General features: G+C 37.9%; 1 non-coding gene across 1 annotated transcript; it reads left to right on the top strand.

Moving 5' to 3' along the window:
* The first annotated feature begins 14,668 nt into the window (after positions 1-14,668).
* LOC112101400 lies at positions 14,669-14,772 on the top strand. Its single transcript, XR_002907526.1, has one exon. It is a non-coding gene; the product is annotated as a small nucleolar RNA R71 (small nucleolar RNA).
* Positions 14,773-15,089: the final 317 nt, after the last annotated feature.

Genomic DNA, 15,089 nt, shown 5'->3' with positions numbered 1-15,089 from the left:
GTCTCGTCTGGCAGCTTCAAAGACTGCAGAAGGATCGCCAAGGAATTGATCATGAAGTACAGCAAGAGCACTTGAAACTTCTGGAAGGTCAACAAATTGTAACTGGCGATATTGTCCTAACGAATCAAACCAATCTCTTAGAGCACCCGTAAAACGAGTAGCAAATTCTCTAAGGACTGATTGAGTTGTTGCTCCTGTTCTTAGCATCTGTAGGTCAATCCAGGCAGACATTTCATTGAGTCGGTCACGCCATTTATGAGATGGAAGATCATCAAATGTGAACCATGGACCATTTGACGATTTGTGACTGGGTGGATTGGGCTGGGCTGGAGAAGGTTGGTTTGTGGCAGAGGATTCAGGCATTTCTTCTTCAACTTCGGAGGGAATATCAACATATGGTTCTGTATGAGAGGTTTGGCCTTGATCAGGTTGAGCCATCAGGATTTTGGTAATATCAGCATAGGACTTTTCAGAGTCACTGGTGGATGCTGAAGATTCTGAGTTGGTTTCAGTATGGCTATCTGAAACAGCTAGATTTGAATCAGAAGTTTGATCGTCTGTAGATGAATGGCTGACTGTGTGAGCAGTAAATTGGTTCAAGGGTTCTTTATCTTTTGATTGGGCAGGGACTGATAAAGGAGCTGGTGGTGATGTCGGTGTAAAAGTAGGAGATGGTTGGCCAGGGATGGTCAGAGAGGAAGGATGAAGAGGGGGAGGTCGAGGATGCGGTCTAGGTTTAGGTTTAGGTTTAGGTGGCGGTGGCAAAGGATTGTCTCTAAAAAGAGTATGGGTCATGCCAAATAACTTGGAATGGTCATATTGTTTAATAGGAGAGAGCATAGAGGCAAAATGATGATAAGTTGGACCGATAGAAGGGATAGGAGGTGAAGTGGTGAAAATGGTAGGTCTCTGTTTTTCAGATTCAATCTGAGCAAGTTCAGCTTTTAATCGCCTGATTTCCCTTTCTTTTTGGTCAAATTCGGGACCATTGTATCTGTGGGCGAGCATGGCTCGTAACTCTGAATCGAGTTGGCCAATTCGGGAGTGAAGATTTTGGTGGATCTGCTGCATCTGTGCAGTGATGGAATCAACTTTTGTCTCAATCTGTTCAGTTCGCAAACTGATGTTCTCAACTTTTGAATTGAGATGCAACAAGGTATCATTTTGGGCCCTGGCATTTTGAGTTTGCCAGTTGAGGACTGATTCAAAAGGTTTAGGGGGCTCCAGGTGGCCAGTGGATGTAATAGGTGAAGGGATAAAGGGTTTAGACACAACATTTCGTTGAGAATCTGTATGGGGTTCCAAATGAGGAAAGGAAGAAGAGTAATCGGAAGAAGTAGAGGAAAACATCATACAAGCCAGTGGTTGGACGATAGGTGTTGGGTGTGAGAGTGGTGATGGAATCTTAGAGTTGTAATGTTTGGCAATCCATTTGAGTTCTTTTCGGTAGATGGGTAATGGAGCCGGTGGAGGTGGAGGATCTGATGGTGGTTTAGGGTCACAGTGGTGACATGGGACAAGAGGTTTTTTCTTTTTGGGTTTCTTTTTCCTTGTGGTTGCATAATCATCGTCTTCTTCCCAATCATCCCAGCAGGGACAATTTGGGTCACACATGCCGGAACCAGGGGCATCCCATAGGAAATGGCCATTGTGCTTGGCTGGATAAATAGGGTAGCCTTGAGAATTAAACCCTGTAATGGGCAGATCTTCCTGTGCTGTCTGAACAGCTGTGATCATTGAAGAATAGGTAAAAGAGAGCCTAGGAGGCTCTTGTGGAGCACTGGGAGGTGGTTTAAAAGTCATTCTGACGGTTCCATCTTGTCGTCGTTCAAACATGCTTTCAGAGGTCTGAATTGGAGCTGTATTGTTATGGAACTGTTCATAGTTGGAGATCCATTCAAGAGGCATAAGCTTGATGAGCTCATGGCGGGGAATTTGTCGTGGAATCTGGATGATTGTCGGGATCTGGTCAGATTCTGCTAGCACCATGAGGGTGTCAGAGTGGTGTTCTGGAGCGGGTAGATCTAAGGCGTGATTTTGAAGCCTGTACCCCAGTTGGTGGTGTAAAGTGGCAATTTTTGCAGAAGAAATCTGTTCAGCACCTTGAATCTGAACCTGGACTTTCAAGGTTGTGGGCAAATTTGGGTCTTGGAGAGAAAGGTTAAAGTTTGGGTAGAAAGTGAGTAAAACACTTCCTGCATGAAGGGTTGTGAGGACAGTACCGATGACAGCATCTTGGTACTGTTTAAACCGGGTATCAAGCATAGCAAGTCGAGCGGTAACCGGTAATCCTTTCCTCCCATGAAGGGTAAGGATTAATTTGATGCCTCCAAGATGGAGATGGGTAAAACCTTCGCGTTTCCAGTTGGAAATCAATTCGGAGGGTATGTCAAGAGTGACATATTGCTCAGCAGAGGTGGCTTGAAGAGCACACTGATCCAGGCGAGAAGACTGGATATATTCTTTAGGGTGAGGGCGTCTGGTAGAGATAAGGGTGCGGATACTGCGGGTAAAGGAGCTAGGTCGTTTGTACAACTGATAAGGGCTGATAAGAGGGTATGAGGACTCACTGATTTGGGCGGATTCAGGGATATAGGAATATTCGACAAGGTTTTCAATCTTATTGGTAGTATGAGAAGTGCAAGAGCGGGGCAAAGAAAGAGTAGAAGAAAGAGTAACAGGAGGGGAAGATGAAGTGGATGCCATGAAGGAGAAGTTCTCTCTACGCCTGAAGTTCTAGAGATCAAAACAGAAAAAGCCTTAAATCATACCATTTTGGTCAAGAAGATACGAATTTAGAAAACATGAAATTTTCAAGGATGGGTATGGCTCTGATACCAGTGGGAATGATTTGGAGGTGTTTGATTTGGTAAAGGATGTCAAATCCTAATAAAATATCCTTATTAGGAAGAGTGGAACCAATAACCTTGGTCCAAATGACACAATTTGGGAAGATTTGAATACCAATGAATTTTCTGGTAATCAAAGAGGTGGTGAAGAGTTTGCCATTGACAGCTTTGAAATGTTCTTCAGACTGGGTCCAATATTCTGGTGGGAGAATTTTTTATTCTATGTTATTTTTGAATAATGGACAAGGTATGTTAATACTATGGTGTTAATATAAGTATGTAAAAATTGTCACATACTTATTTATTAGTAATGTTACATCTATAAATTTTTTTAATTAAATATTTATTACTTTATTATTTTTGCGAATTTACAAAATTAAATCCATATCCAATCCACCAACTACGAATTTTTAAAATTTTAATCCAATCAAATCCACCGATCAGACGGATTGAGCGAATTGGATTGGATTCTGAACACCCCTAACAACATCTTTGTGAGGCAAGTTCAAGTACCCCTAGATTCTCAAGTTATCAATGCTTTTTATGACTTGCCTGCTGTTATTGATTGTGAGTATACGAAGTTTGCTGAAAACATGACTGTAAAGAAGTGGGGGAAAGTTTTTAAAACCCTAACTGTAACAAGCAGTGAATGGATGAATGAGGAGGGTATAGTAGTCAATAGGATAGACTTAAAGCCTATTGCTAAGGTTTGGGTGAAATTCTTGAAATCTAGACTGATTTTAACTGCACACATGACCATAATATCCCAAGATAGACTCATACTTTTTAATGCTATAGTAAAGGGTTTAGCCATTGATGTTGGAAATATCATTGAACAAGAAATTAGAGAGTGTGCAACAAAAAAGCAAAAGTTTGTTCCCTTGCTATTTTCTTCACTTATCACGGGCATTTATAAGGTCCCGGGGGTAAAATTTGAGGCAAGTGATGAGTGTAAATGTAAGGTTCAATTCTCTCACTTAAATATAATAGAATTTATTTTGAGTTAACAAGCCCCTTTAAGTATTAGAATAATAATAATAATAATATGTAATATTTAATTCTAAGAGAAGTAATAACATAAGTGATGATGCAATAACTAAGTAACAATGACATAATCTATGACATAAGTGATGATGTAAGAGAAGTTGTAGAGATAGATAAGAATTCTAGAAACTAGTAAGGTATTTATGAAATGTGCACACGATATTCTGATTCTGTTTCTGGTCGGGTCACTGGGACTATAGGTGACACTATGTGACATGAGCTAACTATTTGCTTTCTGTGTACGCGTTATATGATTTGCTTTCATAATTGATTATTCTTTTGATATTCTGAATTACCATGAATTTATGTCATCTTATTGAGATATGTTGTTTTATGAAATTTATTAATTGTAACATATGTTTTAAATGAAAGAAGGTTTGCAATATTTTTTGTATCAGTTGGGCTAGTGTGTTAAGAATGGTTTTACTTACCGAGTTAACGGCTCACCCCTCGTCATTACTTTTTGCAAATTAAGTTCCTTTTGAGAGGTGTGCTTAGCTTTGGAGTTAGAGATTTCGTTCCCGTCTGCTATTTGAATAAGAAGAGGAATAGACTCATGTTTCTATTTAGTTTATCTTTATTATGAACTTGTAATTTGGAGTTTGAGACCTTAGTTATTATTTTTATGTTTCAAGAGAGATTATTTAGTGTTAGATGTATGTATTTGTGGATTTATTTTAAAAAGATTTTAAGGTATTTCAGCTGGGAATTTATGAACAAGGATTACGATTTGTAAATAACCTCCTTCTTCACGTGCTCCGCACGTGTTAGATTTTGGGTGTTACAGTAAAGAATGAAGGGGCTATTACTGTTGTGCAAATTTTAATGTACTCGCAAGCGCACGAATCTATTGTAGTATAGACTAATGGTGACGAGTGTCGATCCCACGAGGAGGTGGATTTTAATTATATATAGAATTAATTTTGTAAATGGGTAGTTGGATTTATGGTGGAAATGATTTGGAATATGCTAATACTTAAATTAAAATGGCGAGAATAAATTCTAAAATTGGAATTGCAATGGAGAGAATAAATTGAAGAGAAAATCTATTAAATTGACGTACTTTGGTATCTGGATCCGTATCAACATGTATCATGGGCTAAATAATCCGTATTAATGCCAATTAAATCATGAGGGGGGAATCCACACCTCATGAACCACGCTCTAATCAATATGGTGCTAAGGGCTTATCGTGCCAAATAATAATAACCTTGTACTAGAGGGCCGGTGAAACCAAGGCGGTACTAGACAAGATTAGTATTATTTGTCGACGAGAAGTCAAAACATCCACAAAAACTAGAGGGGAAGAGAAAATAAATTTACCAAATAAAGCCCATGACACATGTTGAGACTTCACCTTCAACCCAAGCTTGAAAAAAAAATTAGTCACTCATAATTGAACTAGGGGCAAAATGAGAATTTATTAAAATACGAAGAAAATACAAGATGGAGAGGGAATTATAGAAAATGGATCCCAAAAATGGATTTAGAGATATCAAATTAGGGGGGAGAGGCCCCCTTTTTATAGATACATGGAGTAAATCATGGTCATCGGATTAAAAACAGTTTGGACGCTCAGGATTGCGCCAATGTAATGCGTGCACCGTATGCGAGATTTTTCGTCCACTGATATGTTGCTATGTCACCATCAACAGTATATAAGAATTTTAGTCCAACAGGATCGTGACACCTCATCAGTCAATGCCACGTCATCGGTCCGTCTATGTGAACAGTAACGTATATAGTACCGTACACGTGACTAGTACCGTACATGTGAACAGTGCCATTTTTCCTTTTATGCTCCTCCTAAGGTTTTCGATCGTCCTGAGTTCAAAAGTGATGTCCGTTTTGCCATCTGATTTTTCGTTTATTGTGAAATGACTATGATGCCCCTAAAATACATAAAATACTTAATTAAAATAAAACACATGTAATTAAATCACAAGAAGGTTAAATACATAAAAGTAAGGGTTGTTAGTAAGACTTGAAATGTAAAATGACGGTTTTCTCCTTTATAAATATGCATTTTCTAACACTCAACACACCCCCCAACCAGCTTATTGCTAGTCCCTAGCAAATGAAGCGAAAATAAAATTCAAATTCAAAATGATTTTTTTTTTTTAAATTTAGAAACACTCGTGTTTATTCAATCAGATTAATGATAGCAATCAAATAAAAGTATAAGCATTATCTCCAGTCTAAAGTAACATCACACCCACATCAACCATCCACATGAATCAGCCCAGTAGACTTTGTTATAACTACTTTCAAGAATGACATGTCAAACCCCAAAATCTCACTGGAAGTAGTGACACTCTCACAAAGAAATTAAACCCAATAAAAATAGTCACTCCAATGAATGGTAATTGAGAGAAAATAATGAAGAAGTGATATCACATGCTCTCACCAAGATGAAATAAATATGCCCTCAGCTTAAAAATAATACGATCTCAAGTCAAATAAAAACGGTTAGTCAACCCAATTTATTTATTTATATTTTTTTTATATGCACCACTACATCTTTTTAGCCCATATAACTAGCTTCTACTTCAGATTATAGTTCCCTAAAATCAGGAAGGACTTTTATTAGGATGTAACGTAGGCTAGGGACATGGTTAACAAAGAAAGGAAATAAAGAAAACAAAGTGTATGTTTGAGAAAAATACAGAGAAATTTTTTTTTTTTTTGGAAGTTGCAAGGTGGATTTCACCTATTATTGTTATTTTTATTCTTTTGAAACAACAACTTTTGTTTTGTTGTTTTTTTTTTTTTGGTATAACTTCACTGAACAACATAATTATTTATATTTTCTCAAACATAAATAGGTGATGGAACTTATAAGATATCGGGTAATACTCCAAATCGGAGTGGGTCAAGATGATAAGTTAACAAAGAAAATGTTTTTTTTTTAAAGGCTCAAAAGGGTTAACTATGGATATTTAATAAAAGGAATGGCTAGAAAGGCTCAAACGGATCAAAGATGGCCTTTCCATCGTCTTTTAGGGCTCTAAATAACCTTCGATATCTACTAGTTAGATGGGCCTCCAAATGTAGCAACACACTTTTTTTTTCTTTTTTTTTATTTTTATTAAGGGTTAACTCAAAAGAAATCTAGAGATCGTGTATACAATAATAAACTGTTAAGCTGTATAATAAATGGGCAAAAGGGTTACTCTCCAAGAAAAATGATAGGCTCAAAAACTCACTTGGTATTTATTATGACATGTTTATTCCTTCAAGCAACTCATATATGTCTCTGACATCAACATGTAGAGTAGCAAACATAATGTAACATCACTTAAGAACAAAGATAATACAAATACTAAAATTTAAAATTAATCATGTCACCCAATGTTAAAACAAATCACACAAATTTTTTTTTTTAAACAACATTCTACCCCCCAACCTATTCTAAACATGAAAGGAAAATATACATGCAGAAATGTGAAAATGATGCATAAAAACTAATTAGAAAAGTTACACATAAAATGATAGAAAACGAAAATGATTTTTTATTTTTTTTAAAGAAGATGCATTTCGAGAGGAACTACACTCCATATTCAGCCATCTTCGACTCAAAAGTTGGAAAATATATATTTATAGAGGAGAAATTAAAAAGAAGAACAATAAACATAAACACATAATAAAGAAAAAGAAAATGTCTGAATTTTTTTTAAAGTTTTTTTTAAATTTTTTTTAAAACGATGAAGATGCGTTTCTAGAGTCACTACACTCCATATTCAGCCATCTTCAACACAAAAAGTTAGCAGCAGTTAGTTTCTACAACAAAAAATTAGTAAAAACTTAACCAAAATTCCACAATTGTCGACTATTCCCTCCCCCCAATCAGAACGAAACATTGTCCTCAATGTTTGAAATGAAAGAAGTAGAGTTTAGAAGACATCACCTGGGTGGTGCAACACAGAAGAAAATATTTACAGGCGGAGAGTTAAATCTAATTTGTACATCTTACTGCTGCTACTGTTACCATCATTATTTGGACGCTCCAACACAAAGGTCCAGGGGTCTGGCTCCGGTCTATAAGCTTGTAACAGATCAAGTAGCTCATTAGCAGTGTAAGCACAAATAAAGAGTTTTTTCACATTAGCGGGAATGAAATAGTTTTTTATTGCATGGTTAAGAAATGCGATAAAGCCATCATAAAAGTTATTGACATTTAACAAACCGATGGGTTTCTGGTGGATGTGCAGATGGGCCCAAGATGCTAGTGTGATAAGTGCCTCTAGTGTTGCAAGATCTCCTGGAAGGAAAATAAAAGCATCAACATGATTAAGCATTTCAGTTATTCTTTCTTGCATACCTGAGACGACTAACTCTTCTCCAGTTGATGAGTCAGACGAACTGCCCAAAGGTTTTAGGGCTCTTGGGATGATGCCTAACACTTGGCTGCCTCTGATAAAAGCTGCTTCTGAGACCATTTTTGATAACCCTCGATTACCTCCTCCATACACCAAGTGTAATTTTCTCGTTGCTATGCTTCGACTAAGATCTATGGCTGCCTCAACGAACTCTTTATGTTTGCCATAGGTAAATCTGGAAAGCACACAAATGTTCTTGAATTGTCTATTGGGAGTAGCTGCCATTGCGATACTTCTCAAAAATAATTTGTGAGTGCTTGACAAAAGATATCACATTTAAGAGTCTTGGTGATAGTGGGTCATGGTTGTGTATGAGGTAATATGTCAGTGTCAAATAACGCGTAAAGCACGTGGCTCGCGAGTCAAAAAGGAAAAAGTAAACAGTAATAAGAAAAAAAACAAACAGTAATAAAATTATTAAAGACAATAATGCACACAATAAAAAAAATAACAGTAAAGTAAAAGGATATTTACAGGTAGTTGCGACTGTGGCTCACATCTTCCTCTGGTTTTACGTCCAGAAACGACTTGAACGCCCTCTATGGGTCGAGGATGGGCTTCCTATCCAGTTTTCTTATAAACTGGCAAACAGGGTCGTTTATAGTCAGATTCCCGAGACTATATCGTGCATGCTCTTTCTAGAATAATGGCCATAACTGGAGAATCGCTCCTTGCACATATCCACTGGGATGCGTTTCAAGAGACAAAAGGATATCATCCAATAACTCCTTATTCAAGCCATCCCTAATGAATTGAATCTTATCTTCCCTGTTATCAGACACCATTCCTAAAGAACATGGGTTTTTATTGCAACTCATTCTGGCACACTTATGACAAGTAACAGAAATTCTTCGAGCTCGTCGTTTTCTTGCATAATTTCCTTTACCACAACCAGGCGTGAATGCAATAAATTTTGGAGGTAACTCACCTGCCGATCGTACTTTCGCCTCAATTAACCAACGGATATCAGCAAGTATGTTATTCCTTATGAGCAATCGCATGCGTTCGGACCGAGCTTTATAGATCGTAAGGAGGGCATTCTGAGGAAATGAAGGGAATCGCTTGTGAAGCTTCGCTAGAATCTCGTTTCTGTCTATACCTTCGCCTCAGAATATCAGTTATTATGGGAAACTGAAGTAACCGACTTGATTGTCACGGAGTACCGTTATCCGCCACTTCACCGGGGTAACAAACTAAAGCACACAAATAGAAAAACAAATTAAAACACACAATTAAAATCGTCCTCTTATTGAATTTACCTCAAGCTCCAACTGGATGTCGTAAACACTTCTCTCAATGTCTCTGAGTTGGCGTTCTAAACCCTCAACATAGGCTACTAACTTTGGTGGTTGTAGAGCCCAAATGCGTTGTGTTTTACAAAATTGAATCTGCCTTTTGAGATGAGTTTTGACACGTTGAAGTGGTTTAAGAATGTTCAGGAGGAACAGTCTAAGTATGAGACTCATGATTAAAAACGATAAAAGAAAACTTAATAGTTAAACAAACACACTTATGTAAAAATAATTTCAATTAGCAGAAGAATAATATAAAGAAAGAAAAAAAATTAAATCAACGAAAAGAAAAAAAAATCAATTCAAATCTGGTGGGTCACTCAAATTTATTTCGGTGTCTTCTCCATGTGGTTGGTATTCTAGATATGGCTTTAATCTTTGACCATTAACTTTAAACATGACACCGTTCTTTGGGTCCTTAATTTCAATTGCCCCATGTGGAAAAACAGTATGAACAATAGATGGGCCAGACCAACGAGAGCGTAACTTACCTGGGAATATGTGCAAGCGAGAATTGAATAAAAGCACTTTCTGACCTGGAGTGAATGATTTTCTCATAATTTGCTTATCATGGAAGACTTTCATTCGTTGCTTGTAAATCTTGGCATTTTCGTATGCATCATTGCGAATTTCTTCAAGTTATGCCAGTTGTAATCTTCTTTCTGAGCTGGCTTGCTGCATGTCAAAATTGAATTTCTTGATGGCCCAATATGTACGATGCTCGAGTTCCACAGGTAGGTGGCAAGCTTTTCCATATACTAGCCTATAGGGTGACATCCCAATCGGGGTCTTGAAAGCCGTTCTATATGCCCATAAGGCATCATCAAGTCTTAATGACCAATCTTTTCTGTCCGGCCTCATCATTTTTTCTAATATGTGCTTTATTTCTCGATTGGATATCTCAACTTGGCCACTGGTTTACGGATGATACGAAGTCGCCACTTTGTGTGTGATTGAATACTTTGTCAAAAGAGTTTTGAATGCTTTGTTACAAAAGTGGGCACCACCATCACTGATTATTGCTCGAGGGAATCCAAAGCGCGAGACAATGTTGCTTTTCAAAAATCCTATCACCACCTTGTGATCATTGGTCCTACATGGAATTGCTTCTACCCATTTTGATACGTAGTCAACAGCAACCAATATGTATTGATGGCCAAAAGAAGGGGGAAAGGGTCCCATGAAGTCGATACCCCATACGTCAAAAATCTCAACCACTAAAATTGGATTTAGTGGCATCATGTTCCTTCGTGTAATGCTTCCCATTCGTTGACACCTATCACATGAAGAACAGAAAGTGTAAGCGTCTCGAAATATAGATGGCCAATAAAAACCACATTGTAAAACTTTAGTCGCTGTTTTCTTAGCACTGAAACGGCCTCCACAAGCTTGTTCATGGCAGAATGAAAGAATATTCTGAATTTCATTTTCTGGGACACATCGTCTAACAATTTGATCAGCACAATACTTGAACAAATACGGGTCATCCCAAAAGAAATTCTTTATCTCTGCAAAGAATTTAGCCTTGTCTTGCTTGGTCCAATGCTCTGGAAGTTTACATGTAACAAGATAATTAACTATATCAGCATACCAAGGTAATACTTCCACACTCATTAATTGTTCATCTGGAAATGACTCATTCAATATTAATGGCTCTGTAATTGTGTCAAAATAGAGACGAGAGAGGTGGTCCGCCACAACATTTTCTGTCCTTTTCTTATCTTTGAATTCCAAGTCAAATTCCTGCAAAAGTAACACCCAACGAATTAGTCTAGCTTTTGCATCTTTCTTTGTGAGAAGATATTTAAGAGCAGCATGATCTGTGAACACGATTATTTTACAACCAATGAGATAAGATCGAAATTTCTCTAATGCAAACACTACTGCTAGCATTTCTTTTTCAGTAGTTGAATAGTTCAACTGTGCAGCATTCAATGTCATACTAGCATAGTAAATAACGTGGGGAATTCGATCAACTCTTTGTCCTAATACTGCTCCTACTGCATAATCAGATGCATCACACATGAGCTCAAATGGTAAACTCCAGTTTGGGGGCTGAATGATGAGTGATGATATCAACAATTGCTTTAGTTTTTCAAATGCCACAAGACATGAATCATCAAAGATAAAAGGTACATCCTTAGCAAGTAAATTGCATAAGGGTCTAGAAACTTTGCTAAAATCTTTAATAAAACGTCTATAAAAACCAGCATGCCCAAGGAAAGATCTTACTTCTCTGACTGTTTTGGGTGGAGGAAGATTAGAAATGAGATCCACATTGGCTTTGTCAACCTCAATACCTTTGCTCGAAATGATGTGACCGAGAACAATACCTTGTTTTACCATAAAATGACACTTCTCCCAATTTAAGATCAAGTTCTTCTCAATACATCTCTGCAGAACTAGTGTTAGATGATGTAAACATTGATCAAACGAATCACCAAAGACAGAAAAATCATCCATAAAGACTTCAAGGAATCGTTCAACCATATCAGAAAAAATGTTCAACATGCATCGTTGAAATATAGCAGGTGCATTACATAATCCAAATGGCATTCTCCTATATGCAAATGTGCCAAAAGGGCAAGTGAAAGTAGTTTTCTCTTGATCTTTTGGTGCTATGGGAATCTGATTGTATCCTGAGTAGCCATCTAGAAAGTAATAAAATTCATGGCCTGCTAATCTATCAAGCATTTGATCAATAAATGGTAAAGGAAAATGGTCTTTACGTGTGACAGAATTCAACTTTCTATAATCAATGCATACACGCCATCCTGTAGTTACTCTAGTGGGTATCAATTCATTATCAGCATTCGTAACTACTGTGACTCCTGACTTTTTGGGGACAACTTGTACAGGACTGACCCATGAACTATCAAAAATTGGGTAAATGATACCTGCGTCTAATAGTTTAAGGACTTCTGTTCTAACAACTTCTTTCATGTTAGGATTTAACCGACGTTGCATCTCCCTAGTAGTTTTAGCATTTTCATTAAGGTGAATGTAATGCATGCAGTCTACTGGGTTTATACCTTTTATGTGTGCTATGGTCCATCCTAATTCCCCTTTGTGCTCTTTCAAAACATCTAACAACTTACCTTTTTGTTCGTCATTGAGGGATGATGAGATGATTACCGGCAGAGTGCTTTCTTCTCCCAAAAACGCATATTCCAAAGTGTTGGGCAATGGTTTGAGCTCGAGTTTCGGTGGTGATTCTGATGATGGAATGAGTTGCTTCTCTGATGGTGCTAGTTGCTCAACTCTTGACTTCCATTTATTAGTGTCCATAGATGGTGCTGAGTCAAGCAGAGCATTGACCTCATCGACCGATCTGTCAATATCAAAATCCAAACCAAAGTGAGTTAAACATGTTTGTAAAGGATCACTAAGGTTTGAAACAAAAGTATCATCAACTAATGCTTCAATTAAATCCACATCAACAATTCCATCATCTGCACTGTGAGGTTGTTTGGCAATGTTGAAGATGTTCAGCTCCATAGTCATGTTGCCGAAAGACAACTGCATATTTCCAGTCCTGCATTGAATGTAAGCATCCGCAGTTGCCAAGAAAGGTCGACCTAGGATAATGGGGATGTGCTTCCTTGAATCCTGTATTGGTTGAGTGTCAATTACAATGAAATCAACAGGAAAATAAAACTTGTCTACCTGGATAAGCACGTCCTCCACAATACCACGAGGTATTTTCGTGGACCGATCTGCAAGCTGTAACACCACTGGAATTGGGTGTAATTCTCCCAGTCCAAGTTTCACGAATACAGAGTAAGGCAAAAGATTTACACTAGCTCCTAAATCCAACAAAGCATTCTCAATTGTGTGGTTCCCTATACTACATGAGATAGTGGGGGAGCCTGGGTCTTTACATTTTAAAGGAATTTTATGTTGGAGGATAGAACTAACGTTTTCTGTTAAAAATGTCTTCTTTTGAACATGCATATTTCTCTTTTTAGTACAAAGGTCTTTAAGAAACTTGGCATAAGATGGAACTTGTTTAATAGCATCAAGTAAAGGGATGTTAACACTTACCTGTTTGAAGATTTCAAGAATCTCACCTGTGGATTTTCCCTTCTTACCTTTAGCTAACTGCTGAGGAAATGGAGCTTTCGGAACATATTCTCGTGGGTTGGTTTCTTCTTTCTCCTCCGGTGATGAGTCCTCAACACTCACAGGAACAATTTGATTTTCTTTTGTCACCGGCATCTCCACTTTGTTGTCGACTTCTTTTCCTTTTCGCAAGGTCATTACTGCTTTGACCTCTCCATGCTGTTGTGGTGAACTGGTACTTGCTTCATGTACTCCTTTAGGATTAGGCACTGGTTGACTTGGAAACTTACCTTTCTCAACAGTCATTGCCAAGGTCTGAACTGAAGAAGCAAGATGTCCCACCATCTTCTCGAGGCTTGAAACTGATTGGGCTTGTGAATTGAAGCCTGCTCTCAACTCATTTCGTAGTCCATCAATGGTGCGGTTTTATTGCTCAATTGTGGACTGAGTAACATTCTTGAAATTCTGGAATGCATCCTCCCATGGTCTGGGTTGAGAGTAGTTCTGGTTCTGATTGTATGGTCTAAATGGGGGCTGAGAGGCTTGAGGGTTTTGTGGAATTGGTTGCATTGGTGGAGCTGGAGCTGTTGGTCCATTCTGTTGGAATCCTTAAGACCATGAAAAATTGGGGTGGTCTCTCCATCCATGGTTATATGTGTTGGAGTATGGGTTGTAGTTTGATGGCTTTCTCATTATACCTATGGCATTGGCTTGGTCTGGATATGAGTCATGGTCATGTGGTTCTGTTGATTTTGCAGTCGATAACGATGCTATTTGTCGAGCAAGACCTTCAACCATCTCCTTGACTTCTTTGATTCCCGAAGTTGACTCGCCAATTTGAACCTCATTCACTTCTTTAATTCTTCTAGTAGTCCTGAGTGATCGACTCCGTTGTTGGGAATTATCTGCTTGTCACTGGAAGAATTCCCAAATCTCTGATGCACTTTTTGACATTAGCTCTCCTCCACTCGTTGCCATTAGCCATTCTTGCACATTCGGCAATAATCCCTCCAAAAAGTATTGGCATTGGTGCCATTTCTCATACCCATGATGTGGACACTTCAAGAGTAACCCATTGAATCGCTCCCATGTTTCAAAAAATTGCTCGTCCTCTCTCTGTGTAAACTCTGAAATTTCCCTGCGAATAGCATTGGTTTTATGCACTGGGAAATATTTATTCAAAAATTTAGCTACCATTTGTTCCCATGATGCAATGCTATTGGCAGGCAATGTATTAAGCCATGAACGAGCTCTATCCTTTAAAGAAAATGGGAATAATCTGAGTTTAACATCATCATCTGAAAAATTCTCGTATTTAAAAGTTTGACAGATGGCATGAAAATCATTCAGATGATTATATGGATCCTCATTTTCTAGGCCATAAAATGTGGGGAGACAATTTAGCACACTAGGTTTTAGTTCAAAGCTCCTAGCAGCTACATTAGGGTATCTTATGCATGATG

This window comes from Citrus clementina, unplaced genomic scaffold, assembly GCF_000493195.1.
Source record: "Citrus clementina cultivar Clemenules unplaced genomic scaffold, Citrus_clementina_v1.0 scaffold_2, whole genome shotgun sequence".
NCBI lineage: Eukaryota > Viridiplantae > Streptophyta > Magnoliopsida > Sapindales > Rutaceae > Citrus > Citrus x clementina.
Note: the sequence above shows the minus strand (reverse complement) of the source record. Positions and strands in the feature narration are given on the sequence as shown.